Source organism: Paralichthys olivaceus, chromosome 1, assembly GCF_024713975.1.
Source record: "Paralichthys olivaceus isolate ysfri-2021 chromosome 1, ASM2471397v2, whole genome shotgun sequence".
NCBI classification, from domain to species: Eukaryota; Metazoa; Chordata; class Actinopteri; order Pleuronectiformes; family Paralichthyidae; genus Paralichthys; species Paralichthys olivaceus.
In genome coordinates this window covers 27,222,052-27,228,844 of record NC_091093.1, presented here as the reverse complement: position 1 = coordinate 27,228,844, position 6,793 = coordinate 27,222,052, and positions in this window count along the sequence as shown.

Below are 6,793 nucleotides of genomic sequence, written 5' to 3'. Positions count from 1 at the left end.
AATCAATTTGTAAATCGTAAATGTAACGTGTTATTTCATGGCCCATACTGCACCTTTCAGCCAAGTTTCAATAACATCGATTCAGGAGTTTTTTTTTGCTGACAGACAACAAAAAGTAAATTTACACAACCTCTGTGGTGGTAACATACAAATCCCTGTTAGAAAAATAAATCTGATTTAAGATGCAACGATACTATGGTTATGGTTTGGTTAGGTTTACGCACAGACAGGGAAACATCATTGTTTGGGTTAAAATGGCTGCTTTATTAAAGTTATGGGACCTTCGTCATCATGGTTACAGTAATAACCACAGTATTATGGTTATGGACGTTGTCGTCACAGTTTTGATTGTTCTTTTTAGGGAACATGAAGTGAATAATGATCTTCTATGTTTAAGTTGGTTGTTTTGTTGAATAACTCATCCACCCGAACCTTTCGGGTTCAGACATATATGTGTCTAGACATTCTCCAGACGGGCCTATGTGGGTGAACGTAAATGTCCGAGTGAGAGCTTCCAGACTTTCTCCGGAGTTTTTGTGGTCAGCCCACCCAGTAAGAAGTCCACAGAAAGTTCGGAGGATGTGAGAACACAGCAGGAGATCCTCCGCTGGATTCACTGCGAGCGAGCGGGTGTGGTGACATTTCTAAAGAGTGACGACACAAAACTGAAAAAGACGAAGAGAAAACCAACGTCTCAGGATGAAAAAGCGGTGCAGCACATGAAGAGGACACGGAAAGAGGACAGGAATGAATGAGTTGCTTCCCTCCTCCACTTGTTGCTCCACCCCTCACCTGAACGCTTTGAAGGTTTCTGTGGTGTGAACGCGTCTGAGCGGAGAATCTCCTGCTGCCTTGTTCAGATGTGAAAGACAAACTCAGGGGAATGGTCGTGTCTGATTGGAATCTGATACCTCCTGCTTTGACCACAGCCTCTGAGGTTTTGTTTTTTTTTACAGTATTTTTACACCAAAGGTTTTATCTCCTTCTGTAAAACAGTTAAATATGCAGAATCAATCCGTTTCACAGGGTCAAACTTTTGGGATTTGGAAAAACAACCGGTGCTGTGGATTTTGTGGAAGGACAGTCTTGAATGTACTCAACCGAACACGGGCATCGAACCCTCCACGTGTTCTGAAAATGTAATAATACTCTTAGTAGTAACATTCCTCACACTTTCCACTTTAACTTTGTTCACTCTTATTTTTCGAATTTTACTTTGCCACTGACCATCAAGGAAAAAGTCTGCAGGAATAAAACTGAGCAATAGAAAGTTTTTATTATGTTAGTCGCTGTTTTCTGCAGATTAAAACAAGAGGAAAAAGCTGAATGTATATTTTGAATGCAGCTCCGCTTCCCCTCAGACCTGTGCAGTGAAGATGAACAGAGTCTTTCTGCCCTCAAAGACCTGGGCGGTGAGGCTTTCCACACAGCGGTTTGATTGACACTGTCCATCACAGGCAATGAACTCAACTCTCTCTTCTCTCCGTTACATCGCTGGTTCCATGTGAGGGAAACTTAAGTTCCACAGTTATTCATTCATTTTCATTTGCTTAACTGTTAATTAGTCTTTTCCTTTCTCAGCAGTTACACAATCGCACATTAGCATGTTTAAACCGCTGACTTCCCAGTCACTGTCATACATTTACATTTTCTAACCTTTCTATGTAAAGCCCAGTGGCTGGAGGAGCTGAATGTTGCCTCCTTATGGTGCAGCCTGGTTTAAGCCATTCAAATTCAGCCTTGGTGTAGAGGTGCGGGGCTTTGCATATTCCTCTGTCCTCTGGGACCGCAGCGCAGGCAGGCCCACCTTTGTCTGCACCTCAGCCTGCGGACCTCTGGGAGTTCTTTGCTCTGATCAGGCCTCCGTTTTAACAAGTGAAACAAAAACAGCATTTAAACCAACCAGGTTCCCTCCATCAGAGATTTATTTCCAAGCTGTTGCCCTTCTGCTCCTGCTGCGATTGTAAATGCTAATTCCTCCGGTCTTTACATTATTTCCAAATCTGTTCTTTCGCCACACACAGAAATCCTTTTTACCTGCTTCTCAGAATTTTCTGTAAATCGGCATGTGGAGTTTTTCTGAATTTTCTAAATAGAAGGTGAAGATTTCACAAGGGAAAGAACGACGACTGATTACTTGTCTGTTATTTTCTTTCTAATGACACATTCAGACACTTCAAAATCATCCCCGACAATGGATCTAATATAGTCTGCCCTCTCCCTCACCTCTGTTTCAATCGTCTCATGCACTTGTGAGGAACTATGGCCAAATTAGTCTGCTTAGAAATGGAGAAGTGCCTTAATTAAAACTTCATCCTCTCTCTCTCCAAATCCCCCCTTCTCTTCTTTATTCTTCTCTTCTCATCCTCTTTCCTCCTCCACGGCCTCATCTCATCCAGCAGACAGAAGTGAGGGGCGGGAGGGGGGGGGGGGCATCGTTGACTTGCACTCGTATGCTTTCACTTGTTCGCCGGCCTCAATAGAGACTCGCCGTAAGATACAATGACCTTGCAAATTAAAGGAATGACTGTCCAAATTAAACCAAGCAAAGCAGCCCCATGAGGGTGGCCGGCCTCTCTCAGTCCGAGCTTAGCCTGCTCTCCGCTCGCTCCCCCCCCCGCCTCCCTCCCTCCCTCCAGCCCTTCGCCCTTTCTCATAAGCAAGAGGTAAGGGGAGAGGGTGAATGGAGGTTTTCTTCGCCTTCCTCCTCGAGATGCTACTTCTTGCTAATTAACTGGTGCTCTTTGTCATCTCCTCTGTGAGCATGAAGGACCTCGGAGGAGAGGAGGGGGTGTGCGGACTGAATAGAGCTTTCTCAACTGGCAACCCTTGCCAACTGTCTCCTGCTCTCATGCACTCTTCATTCTGATCTCTTTGTCACATGTTGCAATAGCGAATGAATTGATAGTGCTTTTATCAATTCGGTTTTTTCGGGTTACTGTTGGCGCTAACTCGTGAGTTTTAGGAGGGAAATGGCCGCTTGTGATCGACGGTTTCATCTTTAAAAATGAATTTTCACATGAAAGTGGAGAAAAAACATTAAAGACGGAGTGTTAGCATGTGTGTGTTTTCTCTTTGCATGTGAATGTAGCCATGATCCCTGGACTCAGGAGACGGTCGACCACGGCCTGTCATCTCTAATCCTTGAAATATTGTCCCAGTTCAATGAATGGTGTAGAATTGGAACATATGTGTCATTATTCCGTTAATCTTTCATTATACGGTGATGGCCTTTTTTTCTCGTTGTATCCCAGCCTCCTTTTTCTTTTTCTCGCCGTTCCTCACAAGCTGCATCCATCTCCCATATAACAATAATTATCTGTGAATAATGTCGTATTTTCCAGCAAACACACATGACACAAATGACATTTCTCAGATTGCATGAATCATCGCCGTGGATTTACTTCAAGGAGATGCAAGAGTGAAACTATGCATCTCCCCGGAACAGTGAATGGAAGTTGTAATTTCCCATCCATCTGCTGGACTCTCAGAGATTGTTGGCAGTCTGGCGAGGCCGCCCCGCTCGGACACACGTCGTAAAGCTAACATGGTTGGACTCCCCGACTGTGACACTGAGATTTGCTTCTCCCTTGATCAATTACTCTCCGCTTGTCCCACTGTATCAGTCTCAGAGGAAAGACTGCAAAGATCCATCAAACTTTAGACTCAAAGGCAAGACGATGGGAAAATATTGACATAAGAGCTGGAATCGCACACAGTCCCATGAAAAGTCAAACAACTGGAACCAAATAAATCTGTCTGTGTGTGGCAGGCAAAATATATGTCAGTCCAAGATTTTACATTCTCCCTAACACAAGACGAGGTGTAAGAGGTCGTCAGACTCCTTCCATCTTTGAACAGGCTCAGATTTGACCAAATGAAAGCATGACAAAGTTTCACCTCAAGTGATTTTTAAAGAAGGCAAGTGAAAGTTTCAAATTCCTGCTCTGCAGCTCGTTGTCTTTGGAGTGGACTCTGTCTCAGGCCTTTGTGCTCCCCTTGACCTTAAGTGTCTTATCATTTGGCCCCGCAGAGCAGAGGTCACGCTGCAATAGGCGACCTTTACCCTCTGCCCGCTCCATTACGCTTTTGTACAAGTACGAGGGGTCTCTACGAAGACTCTCCAGCCCAAGATAATATACAAAGTGCTCTGAGATGCAGCTCTGAATACACAGAGATCGAAGAGGAATAAAAAAGTGGGAGAAGATTCAGACACTTCTCAACATGATTTACAGACGTCAGCAGTTTTCTGTAAAGTGTCTGAATGCTTGTAGAAAGGAGTCTTCTCTTCTACGTTGTTTCTGGTGGACTGGCTTAACCCCACATCCTGGTCATGAGTTCCTCATAAGAGGCCAATTGCGATCCTGGTGTCTCTTTGTTCACTCAGCTGATAGCTGGGAGAAAAAAAGACATGAAAGTGCTCCTGCGTCTTACTGTGTCTCTGATCTGGATAAACTGTGTCATTTCTCGCTCATTAAGCTGAAATGCTCTCAGCTCAACATGGCTGCTAAACCTGATGAGAGAGGTGGCATGAAGAAGAAGAGGATGAAGAAAGGGGGAGACGGACAGCAGGAGCTGGTGAAAGGGAAAAGACCTGTGATGGTTTGGAGAACTGACAAGCAGAAGGGGGAGTTAAAGACCCAGTGGGGCAGAGGTCACCTCACCTAGGGCCTATTGGATCCCCCATAATGCCATGATGGGATCAGTTACAGGCCTCACTGGGACAGAGAACCAGCACAGGCCAGTGACTCCAAATGGTTGCATGTGACTTTGAGATGCTGGACTTTGACTGCCCCAGGAATCAGACCTGTGGGGTCTGCATGTGTGCAAAGTCAGACCACATTACTGCTGCCTGTATGAGTAAAGACCCTGACCGCCATCATGCCTCACAGAGTTTCAACGGGGTAAATGGACCGACTGATGGTCCACATCCGGGTTGGAGGGAACGGCCGTGGCTTTATTGGCCACTGCCGCTGGCCACCGGCAAACTGGGACCAAAGTCATGGCTCTATCATGTTTGATTTATCATTTCCAAACCAAGTATTTCATAAATTATGACTGGAAAACAGCATCAAATGAAATGCACTTTTTGAGTCTTGATGACAGAACAGGAGCTGGCAATTTGGAATTTAGTTGCCCCCGAATTACTGTTTAATTAATGAAATACAGTGTAGTCAAAGATTAGAAGTGCTACACACCTTTACTGGAGTACAGGATATAAAATGAAATGATGCCCGATGGATCCATAATTAATATTTAGCCTGTGATGCTAATTATTAATTACTCAGGCTTTTTCTGTTGATCGTCACGTTTTTGCTTTAAGTTTATTTTTAACTAAATGCCACAAATAGTACTTGGACAGCAAACAGCCCGTTAAGCTATCTATTGATGATTCTCATGATTTTGTTTTTGTTTAATCTGTTCTAGCCGTTACCATCTCCCAGCAGCTCATGGAACATTTTCAAAAGGCTTTTTTGTCCAAACAAATCCAAACTTTAAAAGTTACATCAATATGGGTCATTTTGTTGTGTTTTGCTCAACAAATAAAAATAAATTACCCACACATTTCATAAATCTCCTAAAGTTTGAGCACTCTGTTAATTGTCCTAGATTTGAGTGATCTTAAATTGAATTAAAACTAAAAGTCAGAATTGTATCCAAACTCTGTTTTAATTTCATTCCAGATTAAATGAAATGGGGAACAGGGACAAAATGAACATGTCTAAATTCAACAGTAGACCATTGCTTATTCTCTTTTTAAATTAAATCTACAGGTCAGCACAGTTTTCCGTGGTCATTTTAATTCACATCAACATAACAACAACAAACACGGAACTCTTGCTCCTCGCTTTGTTTGTTTTTCTTCTTCTTCTTTTTTTACTTCTCAACGTGAACGTAGATGAGTGGAAAGAGTCTAAGTGTTCATGTTTTGTTGTTCTTCGATTAATCATGAGAGGCCAAGTGCAAGAACCGTGTCAAGCCTTGTTTATGTGGGGCTCAGGCTACACACACACACACACGCACACACACACACACACAAACACAACCACGCGCACACACACACACACGCACACACAGTGGCACATGCAAACACACAGTTGTGCAGCAGGAGCAGCAGCAGCACTGAAAAGATCACTGGTTTCCTCCTGTTATGCAAATGCATCAAAACGCTTGAGTGAGAATTATATATGAATCCAATGAGGCTTTTTCTCTCTTTTAGAAATGCTTAGCCACAAGTACTGAGAGCCCTCAATGGCAAGCGTCCGCTTCACTCCCTGGCCATGCGTATTATTCAGCTTGACGAGACGCAAACTGACATAAGCACCCAGGCTCACTTTCACCCACTGGCAATCCGATTATATGGCCAACACGGCATCAATGCTGCAGGGCCAACAGGCAGTGAAGTCCGTCAAGCGTCCCCTCCTCCACCCAAGCCCCTTCTCTCCCCATTCATACCTTCTTCTCTCTTCTTCTTCTTCTGCCACCCCCTCCCACACACCCTCACACACACTTCTGCAAGCCTCCACTCCCAGTAAACAACAAACCTCCACTCCACAGTCCACAAACAGAAAGTTGTGGCCTGTGCAAAAACTTTTATCGAAAAGAGGGGAAGCTAATGAGTTCAACTCTGAATTGCTCTTTTTAAGGGACTTGTTTTTCACTGCACATGAATGAAACAAGCAGCAGTTGCTAGTTTCGTAATCATCAAATCCTGAAAACATGCATTATATTACATTTTTTTTATCCAAATCCATCTCCAGCTTGTCCGCGGCAGCTGTACGACTCTGCAGAG